Here is a 22,652-nt window from a genome sequence, read left to right as displayed (position 1 = left end):
CTCATGTTTTCCCCTTTTTCTGAGTCATTCTCTACACTTCAGTCAGAGTAATTGTTGTTTTTAAAAAAAATTTAAAATATATTTATNGGGGGGGGCAGAGGGAGAGAATCCCAAGCAGGCTCCATGCTAATAGTGTAGAGCCCGATGTAGGGCTCAATCTAATGAATTGTGAGATCATGACCTGAACAGAAATCAAGACTCAAACGCCCAGCTGATTGAGCCACCCAGGCGCCCCAGCCAGAGTAATTGTTCTAATCAGAGCAGAACATTCTTTCCTGATTCCCCAGTGCCTGGAGAATGAAGAACCAAACTCTTAATCGTGATATACAAGTCTCTTCCTAATTTGTCTCTTGCAGATTTGTGCCAGTCTTATCTTTTATCCAATGACCTTTCATTCTGGACATACTTGAGCTATTCAAAGATTCCTGAATATGTCATGCTCTCTTATGCCTCCATGCTGTCCCATACTCTTCCTTATATCCAGAATGTTCTTTCTCTTTTGATTCCTACTTATTTTTTAGAACTCTCTCTGAAACTATATTCTCTCTGGAGCCTTCTCTGAACACTCCTTTAGCAGAGTTAGTGGCTTCTTCCTCCATTTTTTCAGAAAACTTTGTACATCTGTGCATTGGCATTTATTAATTTCGTTGTCAGATTAATTCCATTGTCGGGAGGAGGAGGAGAAGGTGACAGAGGAGGAGTCCAAAGAGTAAAGGTAGTAAGTACATGAATGAGGAAGTCATCTTGGAATGATTTGTCCCTACCCCCATGACACTGTAAGCTCCCTGAAGGCAGTTGTATCTACAACCCCAGTTCCCAGCACAGTATGTTCCTGCAATGGAGCTGTGTTGAAGCTATTTACAAGGAGGTGTTTCCATAGGAGTTAGAACTTTTAAACAATTAAAGTTGTTCAAAACTGGAAGAGGTTGCCTGATACAGAGTAGGTGCTTAACAAATACGTAGAGGATTAAATGGGCTGTGAAGACTTGAATCTCCTGTCAACAGGAAGTATTCAAGATGTTTGACAGGCTCGTTCAAGCATCATAAGACGTGCTTCATGATGAACCACTGAAAAATTTCTACCAAGAGTTATTGAACTGTACTTTCACTATATTTGAAGCATCGTTATATTTATAGAGATGTAGATACCTATCTTATATATATATATATATAGTATATATATATAACACCTATCATGATATATAAATAGATAAATATCTAACTATCTAATTAAAACAATACATTATTTTCCAGGTCATAATTCTTTCTCTTTTTTTCTGCTTGAAGATTTGATTAGAACAATCAAGTGTGAATATTATTTAAAGCATTACTTCTATTACTTTTAGGAACTAGGGCTATTCATACCTTTTTTAATTCCTTTGAAAGAGTCTTCTGGGCAATTGTTGCTATTGACAACTGAAGTACCTACATGATATGAGTGGGTTAGAACAAGTAAACACTTCAGAGGGAAAGAGAAATCTTGTAGTTCCTCTTTGAAGTTAGAGAAAATGAAAGGGAATTATGCAAAAAGGGAAAATGGCAGAAAATATGTTTCATATTTTAATGTTTATGACTAACTTATATATGACAATTTATATCTACTTGAATAACGTTATTATTTATACAACTTTTTTATTAAAAAATTTTAAAAGTTTATTTATTTATTTTGAGAGAGAGAGAGAGAGCACACATGAGCAGGGGAGGGGCAGAGAGAGAGAGGGTGAGAGAGAATCCCAGGCAGGCTCCATGCTGTCAGGACAGAGCCTAAAGCAGGGCTTGAACTCATGAGCCATGAAATCATGACCTGAGCCAAAGCAAGAGTCTGATGCCTAACCAACTGAGCCACCAAGGTACCCCTATCCAACTTTTTAAAAGGTCAACATTTATGTAGGAAAGGTCCTACTTGCTACTATGATATACCCATCAGTGTACAATCCTTGCAAATACACTCCTTGGCATGAAGTGATGCCCTTGATACCAACATTGACGTAAACAGTGTATCTGAAAAGAGAATCTTCCCTGACACAAGGGCAGGATACTCTCACATAGAGGTAAAATGGAGTTATAGTTAGGGATGGGGTAAGTTGGTATGACAGAGAGACAGTTATGACAGAAGTCTCAAGCAAGAGAAGTTTATTTCCCTGTCACGTGGGAGGGTGGAGATGGGCTGGTAATCCTGGGAAAGTGGGCAACTCTGCTCTGTGGGAATATTCAGCCAACCAGGTTCTAGCTGATTTTTTGCAGTCCCGAGGGTGGCTCTTCTCAAACATTAGCACACATCAGAACCTTTTGAAGCACTTTTAAAAGTAGAGTACTGGGCCTCAACTCCAGAGTTTCTGATTCAATAGCCCAGGGTGCGGGTGGGGGGTTGGGGACAAGAATTTGCATTTTCAACAAGTTCCCAGGCGATGCTGTTGCTGCTGGTCAGGGAACCACACGAAGAGACATTGCCCTGGAGTGCTGACTTCATGCTCAGCAGACTACAGGAAGGGAAAAACAAAGTGAAAAAGATATGACCCAGAGATTACACATATCTCTTCTGCTTAGATTCTTTAAGGCAGAACATAGTCAAATGGCAACACCTACCTCCAGGAGACTAAAAGGTGATGACTTTCTGTTACTAAAAGGAAGAAGAAATCCTTCCACTAGTGAGTATTTGACCTATGAACAGGGTATATCACTCAAGTTATTTAGATCTTCTGTAATTACCTCACCTGTTCAGTGAACAGGTCTTTCACATCAGACCTATTTTTAAATATTTCATTTTTTTAATTCTATTGTAAGTGGCATTTCAAATTTTTGAGTGTTGCACATATATAAAAATGCAATTGTCAGTTCTCTCTAGAATGATTTAAAGATTCAATACAGACCTGATTAAAATCCTAGCAGGCTGTATGTGTGTGTTTGTGATATTGACAAGCTGATTCTAAAATTCATATGGAAATGCAAACAACCTAGAGTAGCTAAAATGACTTGGAAAATTAAGAACAAAACTGGAAGGCTAATACCACCTGATTTAAAGACTTATTATACGGCTACAGTAATCAAGCTATGGTAATGATTTAAAGATAGACAAATAAATCAATGAAATTGAAACTGAATAGAGTATAGAAACAGAGACAAATGGCTAACTGATTTTTGACAAACATACATAGATAATCCAATGGGAAAGGGATAGTCTTTTCAACAAATGGTGGTGGAATAATTGGATATCTATATGTAAAACAAAACAAACTTCAATCCAAACCTTCTATCATATGCAAAAATTAACTCAAAATGTCAAAATGGATCATAGACTTAAATGTGAAACCTAAAACTATAAAGTGTCTAGAAAAAGAAAGTATAAATCTTTGTGACCCTAGGTTAGACAAAGATTTCTTAGGTATGACACCAAAAGTCTATAAAGTAAAATACTGGTAAATCAGAGCTCATAAAAATTAGAAACCTTTTCCCTCCAAAGGGTTCTATTAAGAGACTGAAAAGATAAGCCACAGACTGGGAGAAAATATGTACAAAGTATATCTGTGAAGGGACTGTATGAACAATATATAAAGAACTCTCAAAACTCAATAATAGGAAAACAACCCAATTAAAAATTGGTAACAGATTTAAACAGTCTTCACCAAAGAAGCTATATGCATGGCAAATAAACACAAGAACAGATGCTCAATATAATTATTCATTAAGTAAAAGCAAATTAAAACCGCCATGAGATACTACACAATAAGATATATGCATATTAGAATGGTTAAAATGAAAAAGGTTGACCTACCAAGTGTTGACCAGAATACAGAAGAACTGGAATTCTCAGATGATGCTGTTGGGAGTATAAAATTATGCAGCCACTTTTGGAAAAGTTTGGCCATTTTTAAAAAGTTAAACATACACTTACATATGAGCTAGTCATTCCGCTGGAAAGTATTACCATAAGAGAAAAGAAATCATATGTCTATACAAAGACTTTTATATGAATGTTCATAGCAGCTTTATTTATAATAGCTCCAAACTTGAAAATAGCTGAATGTCCTTCAGTAGGTGAATGGATAAACAAATTGTAGCATATGCATATGATGGAATGCACTCGGTAACAAAATGAAACTATTGATATATACAACAACATGAATATATCTTAAAGTGATTATGCTGAATGAAAGACACATATAGGCTTTATATTGTATGAATCTATTTTTATAAAACTTTGAAAATGAAAACTTTATTGATAGAAAGCTGATCAGGTGTTGCCTCATGTATGTGTTGGGGGGGTTAGGTGGGATGGGTAGGTGAGAGTGATTACAAAAGGCACAGGGAAATTTTGGGAGTGATGAATATTCACTCTCTTGAATGTGGTAATGATTTCATGGGTTTATATATATATTGAAGCTTATCACATTGTACACTTTCTGTGTTTATCATATGCTTATTATAGCTCAATAAAACTGTTTTTAAAAAAAGAAGAAAAAAGATATAAGGAGCAGATAGCATATGGAGTTATTTGTAGTTTATATTGATTTTTTTAAAACATGCAAGAATTCAGTTGAACTAAATGGGGGTTTGACTCTTTTTAGCTATTTAAAAACTGGTTCTCGTGCATAAAAGCCTAAGCACATTTGTGGTTGGAGGGATATTTAGTTACATTAATGTATCTTCTTGTTACTCAGTGGGAAACATGTACCTAGGGTCAGAACGATTGAGAGAAAGATACCAGAAGATCAGGATTTTAGTTCTGTTTTCTCCAAATGTTCTGGAATTGGCTTATTTATCTGACCATTCTAACATTGCCACTTGTAAAATGGTCAAAATAATACTTACCTCTGAGGCCGTGTGAGAATGAAGAACAGCTACTCAAATTGAGGTCGGATTGTTTGAAGTAGGCTAGGAATCATTGCTACTACTACTTATTTCCTTTTCCTGCCGTCTTCTTAGTTTTACCACTGCCTGGAAATCTCTTTTGCCATTCAACTTCAGTTGGCATCTTTCCTATTTAAAGCAAAATGTGTTGAGTCGGCAGATTTGACTGACTTCTGAAGCCTCTAGTGACTCGGAGCTGACAAAACTCTTAACTCTTTTCGGCCCAGAAACCGAAGCTCAGGGATTTGTCAGTTAAAGTTGCATCTAGGCTATTGTGGCTTTTCCCCAAGCTTGGTCTTGCAGGGGCAGCAGGGTGAGCAGCAAAGGAATGCGTCTGTTTTTACGTCCCAGGGGAAGGTTTGAGTAAAATTTAGCTGCTGTGTAAGGATTAAGGGAGGATTGGAATGCATTCCTTGACAGGTAGACGTGCTAGGATTTCCCAGAAGTGTCTATTTAGGGTGAGTCATTTTAGTTGCCTATCTGTATCCATGGCTGGCACAGAGGCTGCTCATCCATGAAACAATTTCATGGGTGCTTCGGAGAAACACTATTGTCCACCAGTAACCAGCTTTAAGGTTCTAATGAGCAGCCTGTGAGGCCAGACAGAATGTAGAGGATGATGGGCTTTTGTAAAATGCCTCCTCAGTGATGATCTTTCCCCTTCCTATAGGATAAAGAGAAACTTCAACCAGTGAGGTACTGATAATGTTTAACAACTGGCTCTGGGTATTAGGGAGAGCCCTGATTTGTAGTGTTTGCCAGTTTCTGCAGTTTAAATGCTACAGTCATGGCCAGTGTCGGGCTTCCAATATATTGTCGACCAGCTCAAAGATTTCTAGAAAATTTAGGTTGATATGTTTACATGTATAGGAGGATTGGGAGGAACTTAATGAAGGACCATGGGGGAGGAGAAGGGGAAAAATAGTGGGGGAGAGGGAGGGAGGCAAACCATGAGAGACTCTTGAATGCCGAGAACAAACTGAAGGCAGATGGGGGAGGGGGAGGGCAAGGGGGCTCATGGGCGTGGAGGAGGGCACTTGTGGGGATGAGCACTGGGTGTTGTATGGAAACTAACTTGACAGTAAACTATTACAAAAATAAAATAAAATAAATTCCCCGACGCAAAAAAAAAAAAAAGAAAGAAAATTTAGGTTGGCTCCCAAAAGCCAGTGGGAGCTTCCTCCAGCACACTCCTGGATTCAACAAGCCAGTGGGCAAGGGCAACCATAAAGTAAAGATACAGTCATTGTATCTACCCCCACTCTACCCCTGGACTAGGAGGGCCTGGGCAGTTCCTGAATTGACTAAGTTCACACAAACACTCAGAGAAAGAAAGGAGACTTTTTCTAAAAACTAAAGAATAGATATGATACTGTCTTTTCCCTTCTCATACTTTCCGATTGGCCATTACAGTTTGAGCCAAAACTAAGAAGATTTCTCAATTAGGATCAAAGTTCCTTTTAAGGAAGGTGATTTTTTATTTCAGGGCTGAAATGGTCCTTGCAAATCTGAGAAAAAGGATACTGTGATGTTTTCTCTGGAACATTTCCTAAGCACACTCGTTCTTAATGGGCTCAGAGTGATACCATTCCCGGAGAATGTTTTGGAAATTTGTTGGGAAGATTTTGAATTGTCCCAATGATTTAGGTGCTACAGTGACTTGGCATATGAGGAAGCAAGGGTGCTCAAGATTTTGTTATTACCCTGAACAGTCCACGCAAAGAATTATCCTGTATTCTGTACAACTTCAGATGTTCTCAGTAGCCATTCATGTAGGTGAAAAAAGCTGTTTACAATTTCCTAAGCCTAGAATGTATTGTTTTACCCATGAACCTTATGAAAGTTTAAATATACACAGAATTTTCTAAGAAGGCAACTACAATGTATATGGAAGGGGCATTATACCATGTTCTGTGGAGAACATTATTGAGCATGACATAACATTACTAAGAGTNCTTTCCATGTTTTGGCTATTGTGGAGAGTGCTGCTATGAACATTGTATCTCCCAGTTTTAAAAAGCATATCATTGCCCATAAGATGGCCTAGCATCTTTTAGCTGTTATACATTCAAGGTGATTTTAAGTTTATAGGAATACAGTTATTCAGCCTTTATATCAAAATGGCAGGTACTGAAAAAAAGTGTCTTTTAAATCCAGATATTTATCATAAATAAGTGCAAACATGAGATTGCTTCATTTTGTCTTCTGGTGTAGTTGTGTATTAGCCCAAGTTCATTTCATTACAAAGTATAGCTTGTTGTATTATGTTTAATCTGTGCACTATCCACTTAGTCACACTCACTAGGAAATTAGGAATAATCCTCAACTTTTCTCTTCTCACTTCTTATCTTCATTCACTGCTTTCTCTTGATTCTATCTCTTAGTTGCACTTACCCCAGTACTGCCTTAGCTCAGGATCACGCTATTTCTTGTCTAGACTGTTCCAAAGTCTACTACTTAATCTTTCATTGTGCAATCTTTTCCAGCCATTCTCCATATAAACATTAAAGCAGTCTTTCTAAAACACAAATCTGGGAGTGTTACTTCCTTGCTGGAAACTTTCCTGGGTCCTAGCTGAAGAGAGGATAAAACCTAGACTTTCCAGAATGGTACCATGAGGCAATCACTGTTGATCTCCTCCTGCTCCCTAACAACGCTTCAATGATATGAACAGAGCCATCCATACTGTTTCAGTTCTCTGAGATTTGAACGTGCTATTGTCGTTGTCAGGAAATCTTTCTCCTCAGTCCCGCCAGCTTGACAAATTTCATTCATCCTTTAAGACCCAGCTCAAGTTGTTGTTCTAAACCACCGTGATGTGACAGTTTCAAGTGATCCTAATACTCATCTTTATTATGATGTTTAGTGATCTCTGTGAGCATAGTCCTGTTACTATCAGGCAGGACCGAGTCCATTCCCCCACTTCCCTATCTATATGAAGAGACTGGCGGGGAGGGGAGAAGGACACCATAATTGCTGGAGGAGCTCTTTGAAAGGATGTGACTACCGGTCGATCTGCTGGCTAGATGCAGACAATTGGAGGCTCATCACCTCCTCCTTGTCCTTGGAATTCGTGTTTCACCCACTATTCCCACACTCGGAGCTATTTCCTGGACATAACCTTGAGATAGCTAAAGTGTTATTAAGACCATCTGGATGGCATGTGTGACTGAATCCAGTTAAAGCTTCTAAAGATTCTCAAGGGCATGTGTGGAAATTTTCTCATTTTGTGATTGCTTAAGATAAGCCTAGTCTGCGAATTCCCTTGCTTATTAAAGGTGCCACCTACCAGTCTGGAGTGGCCCGCCTCTTTCTTTCATCTCTCCTTGTCCTCTCTGTATGGGGGCCAATTTCAAATTTCACCCAGGTTACCAAACAAACTCCTGAGGTTGCAAACCAACAATGACCCTTGGCCTTGAAGGGAGGATTGTCCTTCCCAGCTGTTGCTTCACCATGATGCCGAAGCCAAATGAGGAAGGCTTCAACAGGACCACCTGAAGGATGGGAAGGCCTGTGCCTTGATTCCTGGCAGGATTCTGGCTCAGCTGCAGAATCAGTAAGTCTTCCCTGTTGCTGTCAGAGCAAAATGTGGTAAGAGGTTTCCTTCCCTGAACAACGGTGATGAATACCATTGACCGAGAGCTTATTACGTATCAGGCCCTGAATATACACTATTTATGACCCATGAAAGAACCTTATGTGATAGGTATTATGTTCTCTTTTGAAGAGATGAGGAATCTGGTGCTTTGAGAAGCTAAGCACTCTTGATGACCAACTCATAAGTGGTGAAGTGGCTATTCTGTCTTAGGGTGTAAAGCCCATTCACTTTCTTTATTCCTGGCTGCAGAGTAGAGAGGATTGGAGGGAAAAGACCTGGTCATTCTAAAGATGTGTCAGTTATAGTGAAAGTGATAAAAACAAAAAATGAGACTAAATAGGAAATCCAGAATTATTAACTTTTACAATGTTTAATGTCATACTATGGCAGGTATGGCAGTATTTGTGTCTATTTTTAGGAAAGAAACTAACTTTAAATATTGTACTGCTAATGTTGATATTTTAGTATGTTTTAAGCATTTTCTTTATAATGTGTTATAAGAATTTTACATTTCTTTGCTACTTGTAGGAAACAGAATAATATTTGTTTTTCAACTAATAGTCATATTACTTTCCATTTTGTAGAGATTTCAGTGCAGTTTCACAAGCATTTGCTACTTTGGTTCTCATAATCATACTGTGATAGAAGTGGCTATGAGTATCTTATTTTGCACATGATGAGATAGTAGCTGCAAATCAGAGATACACAGTGACTCCCTCAAGGTCACACAGCTAATCTAAAATACAGTTGAGACTCAGTCTTGCATCTTCTTTTTCAAAACCTTCCTTGTGATGCCTGACCATCCACATACCTTTTTAATTTACTGAACAAAAGTATTTTATATATATAGGTATTTATCTTAAAAGCTGGAAACTGCGGGTGCGTACAAGTTATTTCTGAAATTCCACTTATAAAAATGATTCTTAATGTAAATTATAGTTGCATTACATGGTTGCCATAGCTAAAAGCTATGAGGCTTTCTTATGTTTAAATTTTTGGATAATTAAATGAACAGCAGCACGTTCTGTGTAAATTTCTTAAATTTAATTAAATGATACCCCTATATAAAGCACTATTGTGAAATGTGTGTGTAATGATTAAAAGGTTTAGTACATATAGAGTAATTTTCCCTAGTGCTTAAAAGGTCACTAGAAAAAAAAGTGACAAATATGCTGTTTTAAGCTGGTTTTTTTTGCCACTTTAAAAATGTCACAGTGAGTGAAAGGAAAAAGCTGCCCGATAGCAGATGAATGGGTATTGACAGCTGCACCAGTGTTAAATGCTGCGTGGCAGAAAAATCTAGTGAAGAAAAACAAACTGTATTCACATTTCCATATTGCTTTGTATTAAATTTAAGTAAAGAGACTTTAACTTTGATCTGTATCTGAATTTGATAATGAAAGCAGTTTGTTAGATAAATCCATGTATACGTAGAAAAGCTAGGTATATAAGACATTTTAATCATGCACTAAATGTAAAATTATCCTGACAACACATGTGATATTTTATGGTGTCCATATGGTATTGCATATGCAGCTTATAATATACAACTGGTATCTGGATAACATATGATATAGATATAAAGCACACCCTACAAGCTTAGAATTCTATGGTTACACATGCACACACAGAGGCACAATTTCATGGTTTCTCTGTGCTGAATATACACTTAACTCCTGTGCTCATGTATTCCTATCATGAAGGGTTTGGGTTACTTTCTGGGGGCATATTAGATTTCTTTGGCTTGAACAGCTTTTTCCCCAGAAGCCTGGAAAATTCATCATGTTCGATAACCAGGTGTTCTTCATTTGCAAATATTATTACCTTGTAGGATTAGAAGAAGGTTTAATTATGAGAAAGGAAAAATAAACAATGCAGTAGGCAGAAAGTCCCAACAGGCCCCGTTGTCAGGGAAAGACCTCTATGGGACACATTGCCCATGGGCACTCAGAGTGTAAGGGGGACCTTGTAAGCTGGAGACCCCAGGGTCTCTGCTGGCAGGCTCTGATGCTCAGAGGAGCCCCGGGACTGGTACCTTTTGTTCTTTGTTGTTCTTGAACAAGATGATCTTCCTGCAGAGTAGACCTGACCGATATTTCTCCCAAATAACCATCATTCCCAGGAGAATCTCATCTTCCACACTCAAACTTAATCACTAGAGGCAAATCCCTTGTGCATCTGTCTCCCACACCAGAGTGGAACAGAGACCCAGGATTTTTATTCTTGGATGCTCATCACCTAGCACATTACCTATCATCTAGTAGGTACTCAGTAAATATCGAATGGATAAATAATTACAACTCTATTTCTATCTAAAGTGGAATACCTTTCTGGAGTTCTTAAGTACTGAGGGTAATTTGTTGTACTTTTGTTGCCTGGAATCACAAATAGGTGAATTTTGTCTAGAATTTTCCTGAGTTTTCTCACTTTTAGGACCCTCCTTCTGAAGGAATGCTTTCATACTCTGTTGTCACAGTTTGCTTTGGTAAAATAAGCCTGCAGTTATATCAAAGATGCTATTGCCCCCCATCCTTGGGGTTTCTGGTTATGCAGATTAAGAAAAGGAATTTGAGAAAGTATTACCAGACATCACCCTGGGTTACATAGCTATAATCCATAAGGAGATAGTGAATAGCGTCAATGGAAAATACCTACACTGTGGAGTTAAAATTTTTTTTTTAACTTTGCAAACATCTTTAGGAGGTGTAAGCCGATACCAAAAAATTACATTAACAAAATTATGTTGTTGTTTAATTAGGGTATTTTACCAGCATACATAAATTTTGGAAGTGAATGCTGTCAGTTTTTATTTCTAAAAATATGTCTTGTGATGGGTGAATAATAATCACACCTGGAAACAGTTTTATAAATAAAAAAATTAAATTGCATGAAATTATATTCAAAGGTGCTAATGAGTGTCAGTATTGCTTAAAAAAAAGAAAAGATGATTTTTTAGATGCCCAGTATGTGCTTAAGTGTTAACTAGATGTATTTATGTTTCACAGCCAACTATGCTGTAGTTTAAATGCATAGAGATGGCATTAATGCTTTCTGAGCTGTGGTCATTTTTATTATTTTCCATGATAACAATGCCCCTTTATTCCAAAGAAGTGTCTTATTTGTAGGCAGCTCAAGCTTTGTAAACATGATAGAAAACATGCATGCAGAAACTAAAACCCTGTCAAGCTGCAAATGCCTATGTGATGTCAAGCCAGAGTAATTCATTTTTTTCTCACTGAATTAACTGATTTTTCAAACAAAACCAAACAAATACCTCACTATTTAGTTTTCTACTGACAAAATTGTAAGACTGGTGATAATTTAAAAAAATCTAGTTCATGATTTCTCATCCCAAGTTATCTTGCGGACTGGTGGGCCACCATGTGCACATGCCCTCGCTGTCTTGCCATTTTGCCCCATGTTAGTTCATGCTCCCTTATAGATGATTTCCCCTAGGTGTTTTTTTTTTTATTTGTTTGTTCTTCTTAGTTTATTTATTTTTGAGAGAGAGAGAGAGAGAGAGAGAGAGAGAGAGAGTGTGAGCAGGGGAGCAGCAGAGAGAGAAGGAGTCACAGAATCTAAAGCAGGTTCCAGGCTCTGAGCTGTCAGCACAGGGCCTGATGTGGGACTTGAACCCATGAATCATGAGATTATGACCTGAGGTGAAGTTGGACGCTTAACTGGCTGAGCCACTCCGGTGCCCCTCCCCTAGATGTTTTTCTTTTTTAAAACAATTTATTTATTTTTTAAATTTACATCCAAGTTAGTTAGCTTATAGTGCAACAGTGATTTCAGGAGTAGATTCCTTAATGCCCCTCACCCGTTTAGCCTGTTCCCCCTCCCACAGCCCCTCCAGCAACCCTGTTTGTTCTCTATATTTAAGAGTCTCTTAAGGGGGCGCCTGGGTGGCTCAGTCGGTTAAGTGTCCAACTTCGGCTCAGGTCATGATCTCACAGTTCGTGGGTTTGAGCCCTGTGTCGGGCTCTGTGCTGACAGCTAGATCAGAGCCTGGAGCCCGTTTTGGATTCTGTGTGTCTCTCTCTCTGACCCTCCCCTGCTCATGCTGCCTCTCTTTCTCTCAGAAATAAGTAAAACATTAAAAAAAAAGTCTCTTATGTTTTGTCCCCCTCACTGTTTTTATATTATTTTTGCTACCATTCTCATGTCCATCTGTTTTGTATCTTAAATTCCTCATATGAGTGAAGTCGTATGATATTTGTCTTTCTCTGACTAATTTCACTTAACATAATACCCTCTAGTTCCATCCACGTAGTTGCAAATGGTTAAATTTCATTCTTTTTGATTGCTGCATAATACGCCATTATATATATATACCACATCTTCTTTAATTATTTATCTGTCGATGGACATTTGGGCTTTTTCCATACTTTGGCTGTTGTTGATAGTGTTGCTTGCCATACACATTGTCGAAGTGCATGTGCCCTATTGAAACAGCACACCTGGATCTCTTGGATCAGTACCTAGTAGTGCAATTGCTGGGTGGTAGGGTAGTTCTGTTTTTAATTTTTTGAGGACCTTCCATACTGTTTTCCAGAGTGATTGCACCAGTTTGCATTTCCACCAGCAGTGCAAAAGAGATCCTCTTTCTCTGCATTCTTGCCAACATCTGTTGTTGCCTGAGTTGTTAAATGTTAGCCATTCTGACAGGGTTGAGGTGGTTATTTCATTATAGTTTTGATTTGTATTTTGCTGATGATGAGTGATGTTGAGTGGATTTTCATGTGTCTGCTGGCTCTCTGGATGTCTTCTTTGGAGAAGTGTCTATTCATGTCTTTTGCCCATTTCTTCACTGGATTCTTTGTTATTTGGGTGTTGAGTTTGATAAGTTCTTTACAGGTTTTGGATACCAACCCTTTATCTGATATGTCATTTGCAAATATCTTTTCCCATTCCGTCACTTGTCTTTTAGTTTTGCTGATTGTTTCCTTTGCTGTGCAGAAGCTTTTTATTTTGATGAGGTCCTGATATTTCTCTTTTGGTTTTGTTTCCCTTGCCTCTGGAGATGTGTTGAGTAAGAAGTTGCTGCGGCCAAGGTCAAAGAGGTTCTTGCCTGCTTTCTCCTTGAGGATTTTGATGGCTTCCTGTCTTACATTTAGGTCTTTCATCCATTTTGAGTTTGTTTTTGTGTATGGTGTAAGAAAGTGGTCCAGGTTCATTCTTCTGCATGTTGCTGTTCAATTTTCCCAGTACCTTTTGCTGAAGAGACTATCTTTATTCCATTGGATATTTTTTCTACTTTGTCAAAGATGAGTTGGCCATACGTTTGTGGGTCCACTTTTGGGTTCTCTATTCTATTCGATTGATCTGAGTGTCTGTTTTTGTGCCAGTACCATATTGTCTTGATGATTACAGCTTTATAATACAGCTTGAAGTCTGGGATTCAGATTCAGCAGTGATATCTCCTGCTTTGGTTTTCTTTTTCAGGATTGCTTTGGCTATTCTGGGTCTTTTCTGGTTCTATACAAATTTTAGGATTGTTTGTTCTAGCTCTGTGAAGAATGCTGATAATATTTTGATATAGATTGCCCTACCCTAGGTGTTTTAATGGAAAAAGTAATGATCATATTTATGAATTGGCTACCGTAATGGAATGGTTTGGTGTTTTCCAACCTCTATTTCTGAACCAGTAAGGCTAATGTTTATTTCCAAGAGGGATAGCAATAAAGCTAATTATTTTCTTTTCTCCCAGCAAGAGTTGAAGCTCACAACTTTGCTCTTCACACTTTTCCCTTCTCTTTATCACTCCTGGGATGATACATAGAGAAATCAGTAGTAAATAAATATCTGTCCATGTCCTGTTCAGTTGAGATCAGCTGTGGAATGACTGAAAAACACATCTCTTGTGAAAGAAAGGATTAGAATATGTACACTTTTTTGTGAAGTGGATCATGGGAGAAGAGGCTTCTGTGACCCATAAAGGCATTTGTGCTATTGAGTTGGGCCAGAGAGAAGTTTTTGTTTTCCCAAGAGAGGCTTGAGTTTGGAAGAAGCATCTTAGAAGCAGGGGGTGGTTGTCCTCTCAGAACATATCACTTAATCTGAGGGAATTTGGGGGAGGGGAGACTATAATTCTGTAAATTAGATTTGGCTGGAATAAGGGATCAATACATCTCTCCTTGATAAAATTACCAAGGGACTGTTAATGATCCCAGGAAGTCTGACTGAGAGCCAGACTTATGGAACATTTTTAACTTACTAAAGCTCTGACTATATAAAATCAGTAAGTGAACCATTCTTTATTTAATTGGCTTTGCTTGCCAATCATAATGGCCATTTGGATTGGCTGTACAGTCAATAGATTCTATCTTTAATAGGTTTGCACATATCAGATTGACCTTTCCTACTCTGTTGTCTTTAAGCATATGGACACAATGACATCAGAGTGAATTTCACTTGTTTAGTTGGATTTTCTAGGTGGCTTAAATTACTTCTGTGAATAAATTGAGCACTTTCGGGAGTCACATGAACTCTTAAGTAATCAGAAAGCTATGTGGTTTATGGAGGCCATAACTGGGATTACTTAGCTGATGTTGTGAGAATAATTTAGGTGCTAAGAAAGTTTCGTACATCAGATAATAACTTACTAAACAGTACCCTGGAGGTTTGAAGAGTTAATGTAATTTCTAATGTTGTGTAAGTTACTCCTGGAGAGTAGTTTAGCATGCATGGAAGAAAGTTCAATGAGTAACCATGATCTTTTTTTTAGTACCTGGGTTAACCTTGGAAATCTATTTTGGACTCCTCTCATTTCTAATTTCAAATTTATAAAATGTGAGCCTCTTGGTAGCATTTTGATCACATTATCACCTTCAAAATCCTTTCCCATTCTCACTGTCAGAACTTACAAAATATCTTTCAAAATTCACTATAACAAAGTCCTTTGTTCTAAATTTTGTTTCTATTCTTATTTCTTTCCAAGAAGAAATGACCACTCTTTTTTAGCCATGCTAACTAGCTCTGAAATTCATTCTATAAAATTTCTCAGATTGAAGGCAATTCTAATAATATAGATTTAAGCTATATATATGTGAGTCACATGAGCTATATGAGTTTGTTTTTTTCCAATTCATATTTTTATTTATTTATTTATTTTTTAGAGTACAAATCATAGTTTATTGTACAAAATTAAGGCCTTCATATTTCATAGTTCACTAAGGCTAAACAAAGACCAGCTATTTTTTTAAATTGTTCACGAAAATTTCACTTTCACTCCCCCTCACTCCCAACTATTAAAATGGGCTGACCCAACGTTATCAAAACAAACACTATAAATAACACCAAGTCCTTGAAAGACCACTATCCCGTATGTTATTTCTTGGCATAGGATATCTTCATGGCATGGGAGGGTGTGATCTTAAATCCCTGTAAAGCATCCCTGGAGGCTCCAGCCTGTCCGTCATTCTCAAATTCAACAAAAGCAATGTCATGCCTCCCAGGCACCAATCGTACTTCCTTGAAACCAGGAAACTGATTAAACAGCATGGATAACATCATCTCATTCGTTTCTTCTGGTAAATTATTAAGGAATAAAGTATAATTTGGAGGGTAATCAGGGACCTGAGGATTTGGTGTTGAATTCCCTTGGGTATTTGCTGCATTTGGTGTTCCCTGGCCAGGCTTTTTGTTGGCAGTTGTCGCAGTCTGTTCCACCATTTTTGCTTTTTTCTTTTCCTTCTTTTTTTTTTTTTTTTGTCAGCAAAAGTGCCACGCATTTTAGATATTATATCAGAATCTGTTTTTGCATACTGGATTCGCATTTGTTTACCATAAAATGGAAATCCTTGTAACTGTCTCAAGGCATTTGTGGACGAGCCCAATTCCTTAAATATAACAAAGGCTTGACCCCTCATCTTCATGGTCTTTAAAGCTACAATATCTACCACGTGGCCAAACTGAGAAAACAGGGCATACAGGGATCTCTTCAATTCTTCTTTTTTAATTTTGTCATTCATATTGTTGATATAAATTGTATGATTTGGTCTTATATCCATGTTTGGGGTTAAACTGTTCAAATAGCCTGAGGCCTGCGTTCCAATTCATATTTTAATATTGTGTGTACTTCTTCTGTACACTATGTGTGTATACTGTTATCTGTTTTTATACTATATACATACATAGTTGATATAGTCAATGTATAGTTGATGTAGTACACATCAAAACTCAGTAATATTTGCTTCTGGGGAGAAAGGGAGGAGTATTACACTGGGAAGGGAAATATAGAAACATTCAAACATATGCAAGTTTCTATTTCTCTCAAAAGTGATTTGAGGCAAGTATGACAAAATAATGACATTTATTAAAAGTGGGTAGTGGACACATAGTTTTTATAATATTTTTATTTGCAGTGCCCTGTATTTTAAAGAAATTTTTAATGAAGAAAAACTATCTAAAGTGACTTTCCTTGATGTTGTATTCATGATTGAACTCCTTCTTATCAATTGCTTTTTATTTAACTTCTTAAAGTAGTGTCTTCTTTTCTTCTTTAAAATCAGAAAATTACTTTGGCCTTGTTTAAGGAATGGTGAAAAATCTCATTTAGATCTGGGTTGCAGAATCCTTGCTAATTCATCAAAGCATTTATTTTTTAAACATCAGTTTAAGTCTGTCCCTCAGGCTGTCACATCTTTCTTCAGAGGTTTCTCTTAGTCTTTAGACGACTCCATCTGCTCTTCTAAAAGGAGAACATCAAACCAGTTTGTTAGACGTGACACAATTAGATCTCAGATGCTCAGTTGCCTGACCATTTGTAAAAGCATTTTCTGGAAATTAGGATGAGACCAAAGAACTCTGACTTTCTCTGAGGCTTCTATTTAGCCTTGATTTTGTGTGACTTTGGATTATCTTTCTATTCAACTTCTTCTATTAGGAACATGATAAATTTTTGTTGTCTTTCTTACCAAATAACACTTTTGCTGTCTTCATTTATTTATTTTATTATTTCAATTCCTCACTCTGTCACATTACTCAACATTTTTAAGCATGGTATATGAGGAAAACCAACTCTGTCCTTCATTCTTAATTGAAGTGTAGTTGATTGGATGGAAGTAGTCAGATCTGTTGTACAGAAGCCTTGCTTATGGGGCACCTGGGTGGCTCCATTGGTTGAGCATCCAACTTTGTCTCAGGTCATGATCTCACGGTCCTTGGTTTGAGCCTTACATCAGGCTCTGTGCTCACAGCTCAGAGCCTGGAGCCTGCTTCAGACTCTATGTCTCCCTCTCTCTTTGTCCTTCCCCCATTCATGTTCTGTCTCTCTCTCTCTCTCAAAAATAAATAAACATAAAAAAGGAAGTCTTGTTTAGTAAAATGAGAGGCCATTAACCAAAATTACTCTTCCAGGAAGGTAAATCTCTGACTTTCCCTCCCTCCCCCATCCTCATTCTGACATATATATAACATATGTATATACATATATATGTGATGTATATATATATCTCACATATATATATATATATAATTGTTTATTTATTTTAATGTTTAGTTTTGAGAGCGAGAGAGACAGAATGTAAGTGGAGAGGGACAGAGAGGGAACGTGAGACACAGAATCTGAGGCAGGCTCCAGGCTCTGAGCTGTCAGCACAGAGCCTGATGTAGGGCTCCAACCCACAAATTTAGATCATGACCTGAGTGGATGTTGGATGCTTAACCTACTGAGCCACCCAGGCACCCCTATCATATATTTTTAATTGGGATACAATTGACATATGACATATTAGTTTCAAATGTATGATGTGATTTGATATTTATATGTATTGTGAAATGATCACCAGAATAAGTCTAGTTAGCATGCATCACCACACATATTACAAATTCTTTTTTATTTGTAATGAGACATTTTAAAATCTACTCTCTTAGTAACTTTCTTAAAATTTTTTTAATGTTTATTCATTTTTGAGAGACAGAGAGTTAGTGGAGGAGGAGTAGAGAAAGAGGGAGACACAGAATCTGAAGCAGGCTCCATGCTCTGAGCTGTCAGCACAGAGCCTGACATGGGGCTTGTACCCACGAACTGTGAGATCATGACCTGAGCTGACGTCAGACACCCTACCTACTAAGACACCCAGGTGCCCTGTAACTTTCAAATATATAATAGAGTATTGTTAACTATGCTGTATATTACATCCCATGGTTTATTTATTTTATAACTGGAAGTTCTGTACCTTTTGACCTCTTTCATTTCACCTAGTCTCCACTCCCACCTCTGACAATTGCCAGTGTATTCCCTGTATCAATGAGTTCATTATTCTTTTTCTATTTTTAAGATTCCACACCACTGGCTATTAATCCATGGTTATTTCTCCTTCTCTTTTGTTTCCTCCTTTTTAAAAAAAAATTGTGTATTTTAGAATTTATGCCAACAAATCTGTAGTCAAGAAATAAGTTTCCCCTGGTTTTAAAAACTGCATGGGGTTGAAGAAACATGCACGAAAAAAATAAGCAGATACCTTTAGTTAGACACAAAACAGATATGTCATCTTGAAAGGTCAGGAGGTCAGCCACTTTACCAACAAAGTCTCAGTACTTTGGTATGGTTTCCATGTAAATGACACAAAAGCAAACGGACTTGACTTCTCCCAAATCGCAAAACACTGAAATCTAAAATTTGATTTGTAAATAATGTTAATCATTATAGCACTTTTTAATAGCTCAGTAATGGTTAATTTTGTCATGTCTTTAGTGAGTATTTAGTGCTTACTGTATTCTTTGTTTTATAAGATTTTTTATTTTTAAGTAATCTCTATACCTAATGTGGGGCTTGAACTCACAACCCTTAGATCAAGAGTTGCATGCTCTACCAAGTGAGCCTGCCAGGTGCCCCCTGGTGCCTAGTATGTTCTTGGTACTACATGTGCTAGGAGGTGGGGATATAGGCATTGTCCCTGCACCACAGAGCTCATAGCATAGCAGGCTTATAAAAACAAAACAAACCAAAAACCCCAAACCCCCAACAAGAAACATATTTTTCCCCAAGTTTGTTCAAAGCTATGTCCTCTAATTAATGCTATATTTTTCTCCCCATGTCTTTTACTTTTCTTCCATTATCTATGGAGAAAAAAATGAAGACATTGGAGGATACTTTTAAAAAATATCACTATAATATCATAGGGTGAGGGCCCAAAGAATACCATTACAGCAGGACCTTAGTCTGCTTATGGGAGCTTAGAATGTCTGATTCTGGTGACTTCAGGAGAAGACTCGCAAGGATGGTTTAAAGAAACCAAATCTGTGGGAAAACAGCTGCTGCTTCTGTTGCCAGGGATGCTGACGACCTTTGGAGTCAAAACCTCTAACTGATTTGAGTTTAGGTCTTTTGGTCAATAACAGATGATATGAAAAAATGGATTATTTTATCTTATGGGAATTTATGGCATTTCTCTTATTTTTGAGATCGATTTCTAGCATATTTCATATCAGTTTCTAGTATATTTCAATAAGAGGTTTCCTGTGTGTGTGTGTGTGTGTGTGTATGATTTTATGTCACACTCTGCCATTACACTTTTCTTAGAAACTTATACTAAAATAGTTACTAACCACAGAGTAAATGAAATTTCCAATATTTTGGCTTTCATTTGGTAGGTTTTGCTGTTTTTGACTTTTACTGCCGGTGTCCGCTAGTGTTAGCTGTCACAGTGCTGACCCAGCAGGGTGCTTCAGTTTGGAGAAGAGTGAGTAGCATTTGCGTTGCTTACTCAGCATGTCATTTCTCTTTGGAGCAAAGTGCAGTGGCTTCTGGTCAATTTTTGAATTGATTTTAGGATGCTTTTTAATGATTTATAAAGCAGCATTTAATCCTATACATCAGGTTTTGTTTGCCTCATGAAATCAGCGAGTACATGAAATCGTCTAAGGCTACATCAATCATCCACTAAAAACAAACACACAAAATAACTCTTTGGAGAAGATTCTGTATCAGTCTCTGCCTCCAACCAAAGTTTCATGTGTGGTCATTTGACTTCAAAAATTGTATTTCAGTGATTTCATCCTGTCAAGTATTTCAAAAAATTGAAAATAGGACTTCTCAAAATATAAAGTGAACATGTATCCAAGAAGTCATTTGTATCTCTGCTGGATAAAAATCTATAAATTAGAGTGTGTAACTTAAGAGTCTGGGTTATAATCAATGGTAAATAGTAACTCAAACAAAAGTACATTCTTGTAGAGAGTTAAATAGACTTGGACCAGACCTATTAGAGAATGTGTAGCATTCAGTGTAACATTGAAAAGATAAGCTGTTATTCTTTTGCTTTATTTTTAGGTTTTGGAAAAAACGTGTTGTTGTTTTTTTAATAAATCACTTCTCCCTCACAATTGTAAATAATCCCCAAAGATTATTTGTTATTATTATTTGTTTTTAATTTTAGGGAGAGAGAGAGAGAATAAGCAAGTGGGACAGGGGACAGTGGGGGGAGAGAAAGAGAGAGAGAGAGTGAGAGAGGGAGAGAGAGAGAATATGTTAAGCAGATTCCATGCTCAGCACAGAGCTGATGAGGGGCTCAATCCCATGACCCTGAGATCATGACCTGACTTTCAGGTTCATATATAAATATAAAAGCATTATATTTTGAATGAATGCATCAAACTAAACATACCCTTTTTACATACTTCAATTCTTATTTTCAGGTTCATCATTTGCAGGTAATCAAATCAAATAGAGCTTATTTTCTCTAACCTTCTGCAACTTTCTATATACATATAGATTTTGTTTCCTTATTCCCTTCCATATTCAGAAACAATAAGACACTTTGCTTTAAAACGAAACTACTCTTTTTTTTTTCCCCTTTGGAAGAAAAACACACCCATCTTTCTTCTATGCATACACATTTATACTCTGCTCTGCTTGTTTCAGCATAGCTTCAACAACTCACCATTTAACTAAAGTAACTGATTTCTGTTATTCAGTGGAAATCTGAAGGTAGGTCATCGTGAATTGTCTGTTTTAGTGACCACAAAAACTCATGAGCACACACATCCTCTATAGTCACACAGCTTTTTATACCTTCTTATAGTAGCAAAAATATACAAATTTGTTAACAGAGCACAGAGGTATATAGCCTCTCTACAATGTACAAAAAAAGAAAGAAAAGCACATGTATTAAAACTGTGCTACATCTGAAACTAATGTAACATTGTGTCAACTATACTAAAAAAAGTTAGAAAGAAAGAAAACTATGCTTAGTTAGATACTATATGTGTATCCAAGAATTACCCATTAATTAATTCAATTTAATATTACTTTTTTTGGTCTTAAAGTTAAAAAAAGATCTTGGGGCACCTGGGTGGCTCAATTTGTTGAGTGTGACCGACCCTTGATTTCTGCTCAGGTTATGATCCCAGGGTCATAGGATTGAGCGCTGTGGCGGTCTCTGTGCTGAGTGTGGAGCCTGCTTGGGATTCTCTCTCTCTCCCTCTGCTTCTCTCTCATGCTCTCTCTCTCAAATAAAAAATTATAAAAAAACCCCAACAAAAACCACGAATGTTTAAAAAAAGATCTTAAATAACAAGTTTCAGCAGACACATTTTGGGACATAATTACTGTTGATACAAAATGTTTATCAGCTTTATAATTATAATTCTATTTAGCTGAACATGTAATGTTTCTCAATTTAAGAAACTATGTAAAGGAAAAGTAACTTATCTGAACTTACAAATCAGTATAACTTGTCTAGGAACTTCAGATGTCTAGTTTCTTTGTGAGAAGTAAATACAAATCTTAAAAAATACAAATGCATTTAGGGGTCCCTGAGTGACTGGGCTGGTTAAACATCTGACTTTGGTTCAGGTCATGATCTCACGGTCCGTGAGTTCAAGCCCCACATCAGGCTCTGTGCTGACAGCTCAGTCTGGAGCCTGCTTTGGATTCCATGTCTCTCTCTCTCTCTGCCCTTCCCTTGCTTGCACTCTGTCTCTCTTCTCTCTCTTAAAAAAAAAAAAAAAAAAAAAACTTAAAAAAAAGAACTTCATGTCTTTTCCCAGATTTTATCAATTTGGAATATAATAAAAGCATACTTTAAAAAATTTTTTTTGATGTTTATTTATTTTTGAGAGAGAGAGAGAGAGAAAGTGTGAGTGGAGGAGGGGGAGAGAGAGAGGGAAAGAGAGAGCATCCCAAGAAGGCGCCACACTGCCAATGAGCCCAATGTGATGCTTGAACCCATAAACTGTGAGATCATGACCTGAGCCAAAG

General features: G+C 37.2%; 1 protein-coding gene and 1 pseudogene across 1 annotated transcript in view; one reads left to right on the top strand and one right to left on the bottom strand.

Annotated features, from left to right (window-relative positions):
* The window catches only part of LOC144240248 (uncharacterized), a 315,206-nt gene that overhangs the window by 6,562 nt on the left and 285,992 nt on the right, over window positions 1-22,652 (top strand). The gene's annotated exons all lie outside the window — the stretch shown is intronic.
* On the bottom strand, window positions 15,709-16,492 carry LOC144240233 (U2 small nuclear ribonucleoprotein B'' pseudogene; annotated as a pseudogene).

This window comes from Crocuta crocuta, unplaced genomic scaffold (assembly GCF_008692635.1).
Source record: "Crocuta crocuta isolate KB4526 unplaced genomic scaffold, BGI_CrCroc_1.0 scaffold176, whole genome shotgun sequence".
NCBI classification, from domain to species: Eukaryota; Metazoa; Chordata; class Mammalia; order Carnivora; family Hyaenidae; genus Crocuta; species Crocuta crocuta.
The sequence above is the reverse complement of the archived record's forward strand: the minus strand, read 5'-3'. Positions and strand labels throughout refer to the sequence as shown.